General features: G+C 46.1%; 1 protein-coding gene and 1 long non-coding RNA gene across 3 annotated transcripts in view; one reads left to right on the top strand and one right to left on the bottom strand.

Annotated features, from left to right (window-relative positions):
- The window catches only part of LOC141984794 (uncharacterized), a 41,118-nt gene extending 34,641 nt beyond the window's left edge, over positions 1-6,477 (bottom strand). Inside the window, exon 1 of the long non-coding RNA XR_012638807.1 lies at positions 4,964-6,477. This is a non-coding gene — a long non-coding RNA (uncharacterized LOC141984794). The remainder of the gene's footprint in view (positions 1-4,963) is intronic.
- Positions 6,478-9,163: 2,686 nt separating this feature from the next.
- Positions 9,164-17,169, top strand: part of POPDC1 (popeye domain cAMP effector 1) — a 57,201-nt gene continuing 49,195 nt past the window's right edge. The window contains exon 1 of one of the 2 annotated variants that reach the window (XM_074948172.1): positions 9,164-9,290. The gene's annotated coding sequence lies outside the window, so the exon portion shown is untranslated. Of the gene's footprint in view, positions 9,291-12,483; positions 12,614-17,169 lie in introns of those variants that run through there. The other variant, XM_074948171.1, reaches the window with a different exon arrangement.

The following is a 17,169-nucleotide window of genomic DNA, read 5'->3' as shown; positions in this document are numbered from 1 at the left end:
GAAGCTGGAAGGTTTGTAGTGAAGGAAGCAAAATATGGTCCTGTGTCTAAAGCTGTTGAACGCCAGCTCTGAAATGAGGGTAACAATACCATCTAATCTCAAAGGAGTGTTTTGAAAATTGAATAATATGTGAAGCAGTGAGGCCCAGATCCTCAGAGGTATTTAGGCACCAAACTCGCATTGAAATCAATGGGACTTAGGTGCCTAAATACCTTTGAGGCTCTAGGTCAAAGAAACTATGGTGAGAGCACCATAAAAACAATTACGAAGAAATTACTTATTGTGTATTTAGTGCAGCATTGGAATGGTGTGTGGTGCATAAGGCATGGAACCACACACTAAATGTGAGGGATAAAAAGAAATGTTGAATAGCTATCTATTCACTCAGTGAGGCAGGGGTCCTTTGGAAAAATAGCAGGTGATAATGTAATTAAAAATTGTATCATAATTAAGGTTAAGAGTTTGTCAGTTATTTTTAGTTAGTCACATACAGATCACAGGCAATAAACAAATTCACAGATGCCTGCAACCTGTCTGACTTTTTTTTTTTTTTTTTTACTAAAAAATAACAGGGGAAGGGTTGAGGGGGGAGGCAGGAATGATTGTTGGAACCCCATGTGGGGGAACTGACAGCCTGAGCCCCACCACCATGGCGAGGCATAGCCCTGACCCCCAGCTGTGGGAGGGAGGTGCAGAGCCCCAGGCGAGGGCAGCCCAGGCCACAGCCACTGGTTGTGGGGGATATACAGCCATGGGGGGCAGGCACGGCCACAGCTGGGGAGGACGCAGGATGCACAACCCTGGCTCTGGTCCGAACTGCAGCTGCTGACAGTTGAAGCCAAAGAAGTCACAAAGGTCCAGTAAAGTCATGGAATCTGTGACCTCCATGACTAAATATTATCCTTAATCATAATGCATATTATTCCTGGGGGAATTCTCCACCACTGCACATGCACAGAATTCATGGGTCCTGCAGATTTTTTTTCCGCCACAGAAAATACATTCTGTCGGACAGGCGCTGCAGTTCTGCCTCTCTCCCACAATACAGCAGCCAGCTCACTGCTCACTAACCCTTGCAGTCAGCAGCTAAGAAGGAGAGAGCAGAGGCTCATTCCTCACAGCACCCTGCTTGCAGGGCCAGGTGAGGAGGCATGGGATATATGAGGGGGAGGGGGCAGACAGACCAGGGCACATGGAGCTGCTAGGCGTCATATAGACTGGGGTCCAGAAGGGCTAGCGGGCAGGATAGTCTGGACCAGGTGGTCAATGGGAGTGGGGTTGCAGGGACACGTGGAGATAGGGGAGAAGGTATGGGGACAGGGGAGATGTACCTGACTGATTGGGAAAGGCTAGGGGTCAGTCAGGGTCTGCATGGAAGAGGCTCCCCAACTTCCTAACAATCCCTTCCCCCCCCCCCCAAAAAAAAACTGTTCCATACTTCTCCCACCCACGTCCAACAACCCTCCAGGTTCACTTTCAGGCTCCTTCCCAGCAATTACTTTCCTCTCCCTCAGCTCCTCCATTACCCCTGACTCCCTCAAACCTTTGCACTGCTTCTGAGGGAAATATGGTTCGGTATTGCAGTTTAAATGAATTATTACTCAAAGTTCTGTATTAATATGTCTAGTAAGGAATCTATTTGTCCAAAAACATTTCCTGAATCTTTTTTGTTGTCTATATTGTTACAGAAATACTTGCTGAGAGGTATTTTGAAATAAATTACCAAAATAATTAAAATGGGAGTGATTTATATAGTGTTTTGAGAAATAAAATATGCAGAATTTTAAAATATAGTGTGCAAAATTTTTCATTTTTTTTTGGCAGAGAATTTTTAAATTTTTGGTGCAGAATTCCCCTCAGTAATAGCATATGCAGAAGGAGGCTGAAATAAGGTTGCAGAGGCAACTTTAATTCTTAACTTCTGAGAATTTATTTAACTCTGCAACTTTAATGTTCCTTTAGTTTTTATTTATTGTAACTATATCTAATTTTGATGTAACTTTGTATTTTGCTAAGAGATTTAGCTGATATATATTTTAAAAGATATAAAAGATGTTTATCAAACTTCATAACTCTTATTTTAGTTTCTAGAAATCTCATCCTATGTTTTTAAGCAGAACTCCCACAGTGAAATCAGTGCTTAAAAATCAATAGCAGGATACAGCCCTTACTGTTTTGGGTTTGTGGTTTTGTTTTTTTGTTTTTTTCCCCCCTGAATCTCCATTTTCTGGTCCCAATTCAGTTATAGTTTTTCAATACAATTAAAGTCCATTTGGCATATATAAAACAATTTGGAGATCCGTTATAAATGGTAAGAACATAGCAGTATGTAAATACTGAGGACCTGAAGTCAGATGTGGAATATAAAATATTATACTGATCTATGATTTTACTAGCCAGTGTACTTTGTTCTTCGCCATAGCTATCTGAATAGGTATTTTAGGTCAGAACAGCATTGTATACACAATGGTTTATGCATTTATTGAAAATAGCATTTGGTGCAAAAACAATAGACATACTGCAAGTGTGTGTGTACGCTGCAGTGTCTACTTTTAAGGGCTCAGTTTAATAGGTTTACTTTACTGAGCAAAGATCTATAATAAATGTTGTTCATTAGACTGGTCTTTAGCTGTATTCAGTGAAATTTGGGGAAAAATTTTAAATGATTCTTCGTTTGTCTAGTATTTTGAAAGATCATTCAAAATTGCTGCAGGAATACTTTATCTTGACTCTTCTGGCAAGGATTAAAGTAGTCCAGAATATATATTGGCATGCATTCTGCTATAGTGAGTTTAAATAAAGAGCGTACATGAGATCAGCGTTGGGCTCAAAATATTTCTGATTCTATAGTCCTGCACTGTGAGTTTTGAATGCAAAATCAGACTCTTAATGTCAATTGTTTTATCTTTTTAAGTGATCACACACTACATTACTTTAGAATTAGAAGTTAATCCAGCCAAGAAACAGAATAGTTACGTTAGGGTCCCCTTAGCCCAAGTTAATGCTGAAGGCAGACGGTATCTTGAAGTCTCTTGTTTTGGACTCTTGCTCTGAACAAACACATGAAATACTCACACTTGGTCTCCAGGCTCCATAGATTCTTTCCAGTGTGCTGGGAGAGGATCGTGCACAGTCACAGGTTGGCCAGATGCTTGCTCTTGACCCTCACTTCCCAGAATGTATCTGGTTATTACCCTTCCCTGGTATTTCTTGTCTTTTCCCATCTCTATTACTCTACTCTCTCCTCTGTCCCTGACTCCAGGGAGTAGAAAAGGATGACTGGAAAATGCCCTTTTACCACCTTTCTTCTCATCTGGCCTTGTCCCCATATACTACTCCCCAGATCTCATAATATTTTTACCCTTAACTCCGATCTTCTTTTATTGTCCTTTCGTTAAGTGATTTTATAGAATCACCTTCCAAATTCTAGCTTTTAATTTTTTCCCCCTCCATTATCATCTGCTTCTTCCTCTAGTTATCACTTAAATTGTCTTTTCAACATTTTCTTCCATTTTTCTTTTCTAGTACCTCTTTGCCCTGCTGGAGATTTTAAACATTTCCCATCTGACATCTCTTTTTCTCCCTTCATAATAAAAATAACAATAGGAGAAAAGACTGGGAAGAAGGGGCATAAAACCTGCTTGCTTGTGACATAAAATCCACCATCTGCACGTTGTTGCTGACCCCAAGAAAGTGAATTACTTTCTATAAGACTAACCACATAGGCACAGACGCCATGGGTGCTCTGGGGCTGGAGCACCCACGGGGAAAAAATAATGGGTGCTCAGCACCCACCGGCAGTCCTGCCTATTGCTCCTTGCCCACCCACCAGCCAGCTACCCCCCCCCAGGCACTGTGGGGGAGGTGGAGGAACAGGGGTGGGGCATGCTTGGGGGGCGGGGGGAATGGGTCAGGGGGTGAAGTGGTGGTCAAGCACCCCCTGGCAAATCACCACCTCTGGTTAACTGTACCAAGATTAAATATTTGGGGGGGCTGGGGGGGGACTATATTATACTGGAGTTAAAGTTAAATGCATTTTATTATGTAAGGCAGAAAATCCTTAAACAGAACATTGTAATTTTAAGACACAAATATCTAGAGGCCAGGAAATTCAAAACTAAAGTTACACTTCCCAATAAACACTGGAACAATTTGGGGGACTCAGCCTGGGGATGGGCATGCCCTGGTCCCCAGGCTTCAAGCCCTGTGATTGCTACAAGCAGCCCCTGTCCATCCACAATCCCCATAGTAGCTATCTTAGGTGCTTGGGTGAAGGGCTTATAAGTGACAGGTGTCATTTGCAAGTCCTTCAAACCCAGAACTAAAAAGCATGACAAATGCCTTAGAGCGCTCCTGACAGAGTTGGCAGTCACTCCGGCACCAGAGCAAAGATCTATCTCAGCACCAAGCACCGCAGCATCTGTGCGGAGTGCCCCACCGGTGCCGTCCAGAGGCCGGCACCATTTTCCCCCTTCATGGCTCTGGCCAAGAAGCTGAAGAGGACTGTGAGGGGACAATCTCCTACTTCCTGCAAAGGAAAGGAGAGGGCTGGGGGCGAGCCAAGACCCGCACTGGACTGCTCAATGCCCTCTCCAGGAGGTCGGGCCTAAGCTCAAGGTGAGAGGTGCAGCCCATCTCATGCCTTGCCTGAGTCCCCAGACATTGACACAGGCCTCCATCAGCTTCAGGTGCCATTGACACCTGAAGCCCTGCAGGCAGTTCCGGAGATCCTGATGCTCCCAGTGCCACCTGCACCAGTGGTACCCTGGTCATGGGGTAAACCCAACTTGGGACCTCTGCATACGTCCCCGCCTCAACAGCACCATTCCCCATCGCGAGGGATGTCCTGCCACCGCTCGCCCACCTGAAGCCATCATGCTTCAGAGCAGAGAGACAGGCCCAGCGGAGCCCTTTTTGGTCCCCAAACCTTGTGCACCAACAGCGGGATTTGAGGCGTACGTACCTCGTCAGTAGCTGGGCGTAGACCCATCGGGGTACGCACCCCTTGGCAGGAGCACCGAGACCGACCCCTCGCGTGGCCAAGAGCTCAGTATGATCCTGGGACCAATTAGAGGACTGAAGCCACCGGTAACCAGCCTGCCATCATTGGTTTCCAAGACGGGGATCGCCATATTCAGGAATATCCTCCTGGCAACTGGCTCGTAATAGCTCCCATTCCTGCTCGACATCCTGGTACTGGTCCGGTAGCGTAAGGTGTAGATCACCGGGTTTCTAACGCCTATTCGATGAACGCCGTTGTTCTCCAAGGCCCAGACCAAAATGTTCATCTCGCTCGGACAGGTCTACCTCCAGGCACAGCAACTGGCCGCTGCTCCGCCCAATCCTGGTCACCTGGTGGCGACCAATCCGATTATAGCTCGGGCACAGTTCCCTGACTGCGGGACAGCTCCGATGTAGATGGCGGCATAGTCCTCATCAGCACCAAAACCTGTCCCATGGCCCCAGGCACAGTGGCTGGCGCCATGTAACCCATGGAGCCCTTGGGGGTTCAACCAACCTTCCCAGGCTGCCCGTTCAGTGTCGGGAGCCTCAGACAGGCCAGAGGCCTCGACATCCCAGACCCCTCCAGTGCTCAAGGCTTCCAGGGGAAAGACCTCACAGGTCCAGGATGATCCAGGGGAGTAGCCTGCTGGACCACCAATGGTCGTTGAGGATTCAGCTGTGGCTGCACTGGCCTTCCTGCTGAAGGTGGTATCAACGGTCCATCTGAACAAGGACATCTTCTTCCCCGTGCTCTGTCCCAAACCGCACAAGACTAGTGAAGAGAGGCATCTTCATGGACTGGACGTCCGAAGGGCCTTGGCTTTTTACCTAGAGCATACCAAGCCTTTCTGTAAATCAACTCAGCTCTTCATCACCACAGTGGATAGGATGAAGGGCTTTCTGGTGTCCTCACAGAGGATTTCCAACTGGATCACCTCTTGCATATAGACCTGTTATGATCTGGCGCGGGTGCCGCCGCCGCTGATTGTCAGAGCCCACTCGACTAGTGCTCAGGTGTCCTCAGCAGCATTCCTGGCACACATCCCTATCCAGGAGATCTGTAGAGCCGCGATGTGGTCCTCTCACCACATGTTCATGGTGCACTATGCCATCATTCAGCAGGCCAGAGATGACGCTGAGTTCGGCAGAGCTGTGTTGCAATCTACACGTCCGTGAACTCCTACCTGCCTCCATTGACACTGCTTGGGAATCACCTGATACGGAATGGACACGAGCAAGCACTCTAAGAAGAAAAGACAGTTACCTTTTTCTGTAACTGGTGTTCTTTTGAGATGTGTTGCTCATGTCCATTCCATGACCCACCCTCCTTCCCCACTGTCAGAGTTCCCAGCAAGAAGGAACTGAGGGTGGGGGGAGGTGGCGGCGCCCCTTATACCACTCCAGAGGGCACCAGATACTGCTAAGGGAAAACCTTCTGGAACCAGTGCATGTGGTGAGCACATACACCTAATATGGAATGGACATGAGCAGCACATCTCAAAGAACACCAGTTACGGAAAAAGGTAACTTTTTTTTTTTCTTGAGCTAGCCTTGCAACCATGTGATTTAGGTGACCAATTGTTGAGAACAAAGAGCAAAAATTTGAAGCAATAGTTTCAGAAATTCATTTGTAAGCAATCCATAGGCTGGAAAATGTTCAGATAGATCATTCCTTGAACAATTTCAAATACTGGACAAATCTGTAAAAATCAGATGGTTCACAGATAATTCATGAACAGGAAAAGAGGCTTAGTTAATCGAATAAATTGTCTGTTGTGATTAGTTTGCATAGCTCTGTCAAGGTTCCTCCCCAACTCTGAACTCTAGGGTACAGATGTGGGGACCTGCATGAAAACCTCCTAAGCTTACTTTTACCAGCTTAGGTTAAAACTTCCCCAAGGTACAAATTAATTTTACCCTTTGCCCTTGGAATTTCCACTGCCACCACCAAACTTTAACTGGGTTTACTGGGAAACGTAGTTTGGACACGTCTTTCCCCCCAAAATCCTCCCAACCCTTGCACCCCACTTCCTGGGGAAGGTTTGGTAAAAATCCTCACCAATTTGCATAGGTGACCACAGATCCAAACCCTTGGATCTGAGAACAATGAAAAAGCATTCAGTTTTCTTACAAGAAGACTTTTAATAGAAGTAAAGGAATCCCCTCTGTAAAATCAGGATGGTAGATACCTTACAGGGTAATTAGATTCAAAACATAGAGAATCCCTCTAGGCAAAACCTTAAGTTACAAAAAAGACACACAGACAGGGATAGTCATTCTATTCAGCACAGTTCTTTTTCAGCCATTTAAAGAATTCATAATCTAACACATACCTAGCTAGATTACTTACTAAAAGTTCTAAGACTCCATTCCTGTTCTATCCCCGGCAAAAGCAGCATACAGACAGCCACAGACCCTTTGTTTCTCTCCCTCCTCCCAGCTTTTGAAAGTATCTTGTCTCCTCATTGGTCACTTTGGTCAGGTGCCAGCGAGGTTACCTTTAGCTTCTTAACCCTTTACAGGTGAGAGGAGATTTCCTCTGGCCAGGAGGGATTTTAAAGGAGTTTACCCTTCCCTTTATATTTATGACAAGCTCTAATACCAAACAGCCTTTCCCTGCCCTCATAGCCCCATGACTCTCTGAACCCTTCAGATTACATATCTATCTGTCTGTCTACTATCACAGGGGTTCTCAACCTTTTTCTTTGTGAGCCCCCCCCCCCCTTCCAACATGCAATAAAAACTCCACGGCCCACCAATGCCACAACAACTGCTTTTCTGCATACAAGAGCTGGGGATAGCAAGCAGAGCAGTTGCCTAGGCCCCCATGCCACAGGGGGTCCCACAAAGCTACATTCTTCAGGCTTCAGCTTTAGCCCTGGTGGTGGGGCTCAGGGCTCCGGGCTTGGCCCCTGCCTTCAGCCCCAGACAGTGAGGCTTTGGCTTTCTGACCTGGGCCCCAGCAAATCTAATTCTGGCCCTGCTTGGCGGACCCCCTGAAACCTGCTTGTGGTCCCCTAGGGACCCCAGACCCCTTGTTGAGAACCACTGTACTATCATACTATTATCACAGCTAGTGGACCTGTTAAGTTTCTTTGAGACTAAAATTCAGCCCCTGACCCTTACTTTGCATCAATCATTTGGAAAATGATTTGGAAAACAGCAGGATCCTGAATCTATTACACAGTGTTTTATATCTCCCATTCAGAACATGCTTACAGAAACACAAGTGGTCCTTTTCTAGTGCACAGAAGATGCCATTCCTTCAGACTTCTAGTAGCCACTTTTTGATATGTTGCCAAACCACATACATTGTAATTTCTCTATTACAATTTGATCTTTCCTCAAAAAGTGGATCTCAGTGCATGCTTTTATAATTAGCCTAGTTCGTCCAACCCCTAAAAGGTTGCAGTATTATTTTTCACCCCCATGCAATCTCTTCCCAGACAAATTTCCTTCTAATAATAAATACTACATACAGGATGTTTTTTTGATAAAACCAAATAGTAGATAGATGTTTCCTGGATATATGACACATAACAACACCACACAATGACTGCTCCCTTCCTACCTTGTCCTGACCATTCTTTCTTAAAACTGGAGAAAACCCTGGTTACATTTACAAATGTTGCTGCTGTTATACATTATTGTGTGCCTGTATAAAACATTTAGGGTCCAGTGTTAGAGCAACTTCACTTGCAAATTGCCCATTCACTTTAATGGGAATTTTGCCCAAAAATAACTGCAGGATTGGCTCCATTATAGCCTCTTATAGAATAGCAATATAATTTAAGTCCTAAATAAATTTAGGGAAATTACTTTGTTTTATACACATGAATATGCTCCTCAACACTCTGTAAGTAGGCGCACTGGTCTGCGAGTCAAGAGATCTTGGTTCTGTCTCCAACTCTGCCACTAACTTGCTCTGTGACCTTTTCAAGAGACTTCATTTCTCCTTGCCTTTGTTTCCACCCTCCGCTCATTGTCTGTCTTGTCTATTTCAACTGTAAGCGTAACCCCTTTGGGGTTTACAGAGCATGGCTCCTTTAAGTATTTTTCCCAGGTGGGGGGGAGAGTGCTGATTGTTCCAGAAGGAGTTAGTGCTATTGTTGGAAAGGGGGGGGCGGAGAGCAACTGCAGCAAGCAGGCCCTCACAGAGCGAAGCAGCCAAGAACCTGCCTGAAGCCTGGGAGGGACAGAGTGGCCGATCCTGGACACCCCAGGACAGGAGCAGGACAAACCGGAGCTGGACCCAGTATCACTGCTGCCCAGAGCTGTATGGGGCCGTGAGTACTGGGCTTGTGACTTTGCATCGGGAATAAGGAGGGAGGCTGTTAGCTAGTTAAGTGGGGAGGTGGTCGCTCTGTGTAGCTTTGCGGAGAGCGGCAGAAATGGGCACTGGAGGGGTTTGCTGGGGAAAGTTTGGCACTCAAGATGACCTGGAGCATCTAAGACTCACCAGTGGCTGGAACTTTGTCCAGGACTCCTGAACTGTGTGCAGACACATTGCGCCATGTCTGCCCTTTCAGACTGTGCTACCACTGGGCCTGTGGGGCCTTGAATTGAATGCAACCCTGTTTTATCGCTCCCTTATGTTTCCCCCTGTTTTTCTCCTTTCATCCCTCTGTTAATATTTTCCTTTCCTATATTCATTGTACTTTTTGTGCGTGCATGCGCGTTCTGGAGGGGAACAAGTGTCCCTGAGATGGAAAGGACTTTCCCTGCTGCATTCCTGAGTGCACCCTCTCTTGGCCAGAGGTGCCTGCAGAACAGACTCCATCTTGGCCACGAGGGTGCTAACGTTACATAAGTGTGCGGTTTTTTTTGTTGTTTGGAGCAGTGGCTGTTTGCACAGTGCCTAGAACAATGGGACACAGATCTCAGTTGGGACTTCTAGGAACTACTGTTAATATACATACATACATACTATTATTCCTATACGTATGAGGAAACAAAGACTTTATGTGACTTTGCCAACGGTCATAAAGCAGGTCAGTAAAGGTAAGAACAGAGCCAAATCATTTTGTTTTAACTAATGAGGCCACATTTTCTGCCATAGTCTCTACAACTAATGGCCTATCAGTTAGAGCAGGGGTGGGCAAACCAAGGGCCACATCTGGGTGGGGAAATCGCATGCAGGGCCATGAATGTAGGACTGGGGTAGGGGTTTGGGGTGCGGGAGGAAATGTGCGGTGAGGGGGAGGGTGCAAGAGGGGACTCAGGGCAGGAAGTTGAGGTGCAGGGGTGTGGGGTGCAGGAGGGGGTCAGGGTGTGGACTCCGGCCCAGTGCCGCTTACCTGGAGCGGTTCTGGGGTGGCAGTGGCGCACAGCAGGGCTAAGACAGGCTCCCTGTCTGCCCTGGCCCTGCACTGCTCCTGGAAGTGGCCGGCACCATGTCCCTGCGGCCCCTAGAGGAGGGCGGGGGCAGAGGGCTCCGCACACTGCCCTTGCCTGTGGGTACCTCCCCCGAAGCTCCCATTGGCCACGGTTCCCCGTTCCCGGCCAATGGGAGCTGTGGGGGGCAGTGCCTGTAGGTGAGGGTAGTGCATGAAGCCCTCTACCCCTCCCTTCCCCCAGGGGCCACAGGGACGTGGAGCCAGCCGCTTCCGGGAGCGGCCTCACGGGCCGTATCCAAAGCCCTGACGGGCCGGATCCAGCCCACAGGCCGTAGTTTGTCCACCCCTGAGCTAGAGAATTGAAGAAACTATTTGCTAGAGAGCTACACAGACTTTTTATAGCTAAAGAGATATGTGAGAGAGATAACACTAGGCAGCTGTACAGACTCTTCAATACAGATGGGCCTAAAAATGCACCAATTCAACTAAATTAATCTGGCTAAACTGGCACAACCCCGTGAGATAGGCACACTTACACTGCTTTAGTCCTTTGCCTATAGCACTTTAGCTTGCACTTGCAATATTTTTTTTAATAAATATAAACAAGGGTTAAACCAATTTAAATGCGCCTATATTAAGGCTTCACCTTGGTTTAACTAGTTTGGTTTTAAATTAATATAATTAAACTGGTGCACTCTTCTAGACTAGACAAGGCCAGTTTTAGAGAATGCTCTCTAGTTAGCTGTGGAGACTGTTCTCTTTTAGCTATAGACTTTTATTGATAAATGTTGATAAATGCCAATTTCACTGTATGCAGTGTTGTTATAGCCCAGTTGGTCCCAGGATATTAGAGAGACAGGAGGGGTGAGGTCATGTCTTTTTATTGGACCAACTTCTCTTCGGGAGAAAGCTTGCCTCTCTCCTCAAGAGAAGTTGGTCCAGTAAAAGATATGACCTCACCCACTTTGTCTCTCTAATTTCACTGCACACCCACAAACATTTTTTTTCTGTAGATAATACTTGCAATTTACAAGACAGGCAAAATGAGAAAAATGCAGCTTGAGAACTTATTTAGAATTTGATTTACTATTTACTTTGTGTATTTTGACATGTGATGTTGACCTTTTTGTGTTTTGATGCTTTATAAAGCTTTAGCTTTTTGCCTCTCAACCGTCTCCTATTATTAAACAATTACTAGTTGATCCCCCCCCCCTGCATTGTTTGACCCCTCCCCAAGCTCTCACAACTGTAAACATTTAAAATCAATAAATATTAGGCAAAAATGCTTGAAAATGAACATGGATGTTATTCCATGGAAGTCATAAAAAAGGACTATGGAATCCTGCCAAGCCCAATTCTACACAGCTCGGCATGGGGGGGCAGGGGAGGTCTTGGGGCAGTGGTTCGAAGAATTTATACAGTGGTGGTGCTGAAAGCCATTAAACCAAACTGTAAACTCTGTATACAATAAAAACAATGAGGAATTCGGTGGCACCTTAAAGACTAACAGATTTATTTGGGCATGTGCTTTCGTGGGTAAAAACCCCACTTCTCCAGATGCATGGAGTGAAAATTACAGATGCAGGCACTATTATACTGACACGGGAAGAGAAGGGAGTTACCTCACAAGTGGAGAACCAGTGGTGACCAGGCCAATTCACTCAGGGTGGATGTGGTCCCCTCCCAATAACTGATGAGGTGTCAATACCAAGAGAGGGAAAATTGCTTTTGTAGTGAGCCAGCCCCCTCGAGCCAGCAGGTCCTGCCTCCCCTCCAGCCCCCCCTGCCGTGGGGGTGCGTTCGGTCTGGAGCTAGAAGCGTTGTTGTCCTAGTCCCAGGGGGCTGTGAGCCTTGGGGTATGGAGTCAGTATCTGGGGCCCCTTGGGGAGACTCAGCAGGGGGGAGGCGCAGCACAGCAGGCCCCCTCACTCCCAGGGCAGGCAGCGCGGGTACTTGCCCTGCCTTGGCCGGGGGCTGAGCCGGGACCGTTCTCTGCCCCTTCGCAGCCCCGCGGCACCGCCCCCTGGCGGGCCCCGTCTGCCCGCCGCCCTCGGCCCGTCTTACCCCGCTCCCGGCTGCAGCAGCTGTTCAGTGTCTCGGCCGCCGGGCAGCGGCTGGTGCCCGTGGGAAGCGCCTGCGCGCTGCGGCCGCTCGCTGCGTGCCCCTGGCGGCTTCCTGCCTATCTTAGTCCAAGCGGCCGCGGGTGGCAGCTGGTGCGGGGAGCAGCCGCCGAGTCCCAGCGACAGCGCCCCGGGGACCCTGCGCGGGGCTAGGTAAGGGAGCGGGGCAGACGCACCCCTTGCGGGGGCAGCTGCTCTTTGGGGGGGGGGTCTCCGGGCAGCAGCGAAATCGGAGCTGGGGGGACCGGGCGAAACTTCCCCGGGGAGACGCGCCCGGGCCAGCCCCAGCCGGGTGCAGCCCCCGCCCGGCCCTGCGGCCCCTGCCCGGACACTGGCGGCCCCGAGCCCCTGGCGGCCTCCCCCCCTATAACCCCCATGAGCCTCCCGCCCCCTGGTAGGTCAGCTCTTACTGTGAAATGGCTTTAAAACAAATTGTATTGAAAGCCAAGAGAGGCAAGCAAGACAGCAGTATTCAAGTGGAACCTCACTTTCAGTGAGTATACACCGCACATGAGGTTGCAGGATTTAGTCAATATCTGATGACAGTTGAGTGACTTGAGCTTCTTCAGAACACGTTTTCTTTTCCCAATAGAAGCTTGTTTAAATTCGTTTGGTGTGGGATTGGTTCAAACAGACGTACTCAAGACATTTGTGTAGTATTGTAGTACTAACACATTTTTTAAGGTCGCATCAGTATTTCCATGTTCTAGGGGGTTGCCACTCTTGTAAAGTATGCTTTGCATTAAAACTTCGTATGCTAAACGTTATAGGAAAAGTCATCATAATCTGATAATATTTAGTATGTTTGGACACCACTCATCTTTTAGGGATTCCACCATAGTGTTTTAGATTGGCAAGCAGTCCTGCCCTTGCTGTAGTGGTCCTAAAATTGTGGAACACACTCATCCTTGAAATGAGTCCCTTCATCCCTTCCCACTTTTAAACAATGTTAAACTTTCCCCCCCTAAATATATAGGTTTGAATAGGTGGTAAAGACAGCATCATTTCTCCCTCCCTGTTTTTTCCTTTTAGGTAATCCTAATCTTAAAGGGTTTTTTGGGAGGGAGAGTGTGATGTGCCCAATTGTTGAGCAGCACCCTGAGTGACTTGATAGGATGGGTGCTTTAGAAAGAGCATTATTTTATTATTATAAATGCAAATGTTCAATATCTTAATTTTATTGGCTCTGATTTAAGATACGTATTTATAGTTTTCCATATTGTGAATTAAAATTAAACTTCTGTTATTTTGAGAGAGAGGTTGAGGATTACACAGTGACAGTTATAGATGGTTCCCTTAACAGATTTTTTTCCATGCGTCTTTGTGTTATGTAACCATAACACAAATTTGTATCTGCAGTTAACACCATTCCCAGCACGCATCTTTACCATTATGACTGTTGATACTGTGAGCAATATGAAGAATTTAACATTGATGCATTTTCTTAATACATAGAATGAACATACTGTTAATTTGTATCAAGAACATTACACAGCCCAAGGCTAACAAATATTTCAGTATAGAGACTTTTTAATCTAAAGGGGTGCAGGGCTTCACTTGCATAGCATGTCCAAATACATGTTTTCTTCACATTCCTCTGTTTCTCCCTTCAATCCTATTTCAGGAGTAAAAGAAAATTAAACTAAACTACAACACGCCTAATTAGAATAGCACTAGCGGTCTGTTTTCAGCTCTCAAAATTAATAGTTACAGGCAAGGCTCTATTGCGAGCTCTTTTTGCTGCAGAACCATAGCAAAGTAGACTGAAGAAAAGTTCTAGAGCTAGATTTTAAAAAAAATCCTGAGGCCCAATCCTGCAATTAGATCCATGGGGAGCAATCTGTATGGATACAGTTGCAGGACTGGTAATGCAGGACCAGATTTTTAAAAGGTATTTAGGTACCTAAAGACTCAGATAAGATTGATTTCAGTAGCAGTTAGGAGCCGGGGGCTAGCCATCTAGAGCCCTTTGGGGATCTAACTTCCACTTCATGTGCCTAAATCCAAAATTTAGATCCACAAAATCCCCACTCAGCTGCCGTCTAACCCTGAAGGCAAGCTCCTGAAGTCTCTAGGTACATAAAATTCCCTAGCCACCTAAATTTCTGTCAGTGGGCATATTCAAAGCCACCTAATCCCTGATGTCCAGAGCCTGATTTGTACCCTAAACCCCAACAGAATCCTCAGACTTGGTGTTCCCAGCCTATCTGGTAAGCGTGCTATTGGATCAGGTCGTGCACAAAACTGCCACCCTTATATCCAGTAGCCCAGTGGTAGGGCAGGGCACTCACCTGGGGAGTGGGAGACCTGGGTTTAAATCCCTGCTTCAAATAAGGCAGAGGTGGGATTTGGACCTGGGTCTCCCATAGCCTGGGTAAATGCACGAACTCCTGAGTTATTGCATATAAGGGTGGTAGTGATGGCGGCGGCGGCAGCAGCACATCTTCTGCCGAGAAGGAGCTCAGGTATCTCGCTCCAGGGGACAGTTCATGGGTGTGAATCCTGAGCTAAACAATGAAATTGGTTTAATTATAAACAAATTGAGTTTTCAGTCTCAGATTCTGAGTGCCGTAAACTGGGAGAGAGTGTGTGTTTAAAAGCAATTGTTTTAATTTTGCATTTTAAAAATGTATCAAACATTTTATTAAGTTTTTTAAAAAGCATCATTTTACAAAATTTAAATGTTTGTCAACTTAAATCTGACACATGTTCCATCCATTTTTTCCAAATACACAATAGTTTCTGAAGATGAAATTTTATGACTTCTATTTAAATATCAGTTTTAGAAGCATTTTTGTAAAGAATATATCTTTATTACAGTTTATGTTAACACACTATGTTATAGTTCAAATTACACTATTGTAGTAATCTTTCTTATAAGCGGGAATCCTAGTTTTCCGTGATAAAAAACCAAAATTCTCTTATAAACATAAATCCACATTTTTCTGCAATTTAAAATTAAATCTGATAGCTGGAGCCCTACCTCCCTGGGCTGACAGCCCGAGTCCCATCTCTGTTTTTAACAAAAGGGGGGGGGAGGGGGACAAATTCAGCTTTTTTTCCATGGCAAATGGATTTCTAGGATCACTGCTTATAAGTAAGCTGAATTGAAAGCACTAGAAGCTTGATCTTCTACTCCTTAGCTTCCCACTTACTATGAACTTTTGGTATTTTGAAATACCGAAGGTCCGAAAGTGAAAACTAGATATGTATCCTTTGAATAGAATTTTTCATGTTTGTGGTTATAAACAAGTTAGGACTGAAAGATCTGAGCTAGGACCAGAGGAAAAGATGAAAGTTTCAGAATTATGTCTAACAATTTATTTCCTGTAACTATCTATGGATAAATACCCAGATTGCATACCTAGTTTACGTAAAAAGAAAAGGAGGACTTGTGGCACTTTAGAGACATCCTCTAGTTTAAGTAGTATCTCCATCTGAAATTAGTGGGCAGTCTTGTTTAAGACCCAGTGGCACAATCTGTCACTTTGTAGATAGAGTAAATCTATTTCTGCAGGCACTTAGAAGTCTGTTTATCAGAAACAGCCTTCTGCTATCTGTCAGTAGCACTCCTATATCTGTATGTCAGTAATAAGTCAACTTGAACTTTAGAGGATTAGACAGCAAGATTTTAAAAGGAAAACTGAGCCAGAAGTTAGGTTCCTAAATCCATATTTAGGCACCTGTGAAGGGGTCCCACTCACCACATGTGCACCTGGCTAGACCTGGGATGTAAGGAATGTATGAGTGTGGTTTGGTGGTGTGACAGGTTGAACCCCCCCCCTCGCGATGTCACCTGGTGTGATGGGACACCACAAAGGCAGACTATTCTGCCAGCCTGGGCCCCCTTTTACCTGGTCTTGCTGGGCTAGGCTCCTCAGCCTTTTCCAGCCAAGCACACAGACAGGGCCACACCCAGCCGCACAGAGAGACAGAGAGCCGTTCTGAGAAGGCTCAGCTTAAGGGGCTTGACACAGCACCCAGATGTCCACCTCCCCTTGGAGTACAAACCCAAAATTATATGAAATTTGCCTCTTCCCTCAATGTGGAAGAGGGTGTGCACAACTTCTTGCCCCCCCTCCCCCCGTTAGAAATCACATAAACTGGGTTATATTCTAAACCAGAAATAAATGTATTAACTATAACAGGTGTATTTTAAGTAGTTAAGGAGGTAACAGACAGAACAAGGCAGATTAATAAGAAAATAAAACAGAGCATGCAAACTAAGCTAGTGTCAGTAAAGAAACTGGTTACATGTAAGTTCTCACCCTAAATGTGATTCTAATAATCTTCTTCACAGGCCAGGTGCCCTTCCAGCCTGGGGACAGTTCTTTCCCCCAGTTCAGTCTTCGTTGCTTCCAGCAGTCATCTTGGGTAGGATAGCAGGGGAGAACTGACTACCGGGATTACCTCACTCTCCACCCTTAAATAGGATTTGCATAAGGCGGGAGTCATTTGTTTCCTAGTTTGACCCCCCCACCCCACCCCTCCAGCTTCTCATGGAAAAGTACTGAAATTCAAGATGGGTTACAGTATCCAGTGACATGGTCACATGCCTCTGTAGGGTGCCTGTAGCCATTCTTCACAGACTGACCCACATCGTCACAGGAAGACAAAGCTCTTTTATAGTCCATTGGCTCTTGCTGATGGGCCTGAGCACTCAGGCTTTTTCACTGTTGTATCTGAAGTTGTTAGCAGGGGGTGTTGCC

This window comes from Natator depressus, chromosome 3 (genome assembly GCF_965152275.1).
Source record: "Natator depressus isolate rNatDep1 chromosome 3, rNatDep2.hap1, whole genome shotgun sequence".
Lineage (NCBI taxonomy): Eukaryota > Metazoa > Chordata > Testudines > Cheloniidae > Natator > Natator depressus.
This window is presented reverse-complemented; position numbering and strand designations above follow the sequence as displayed.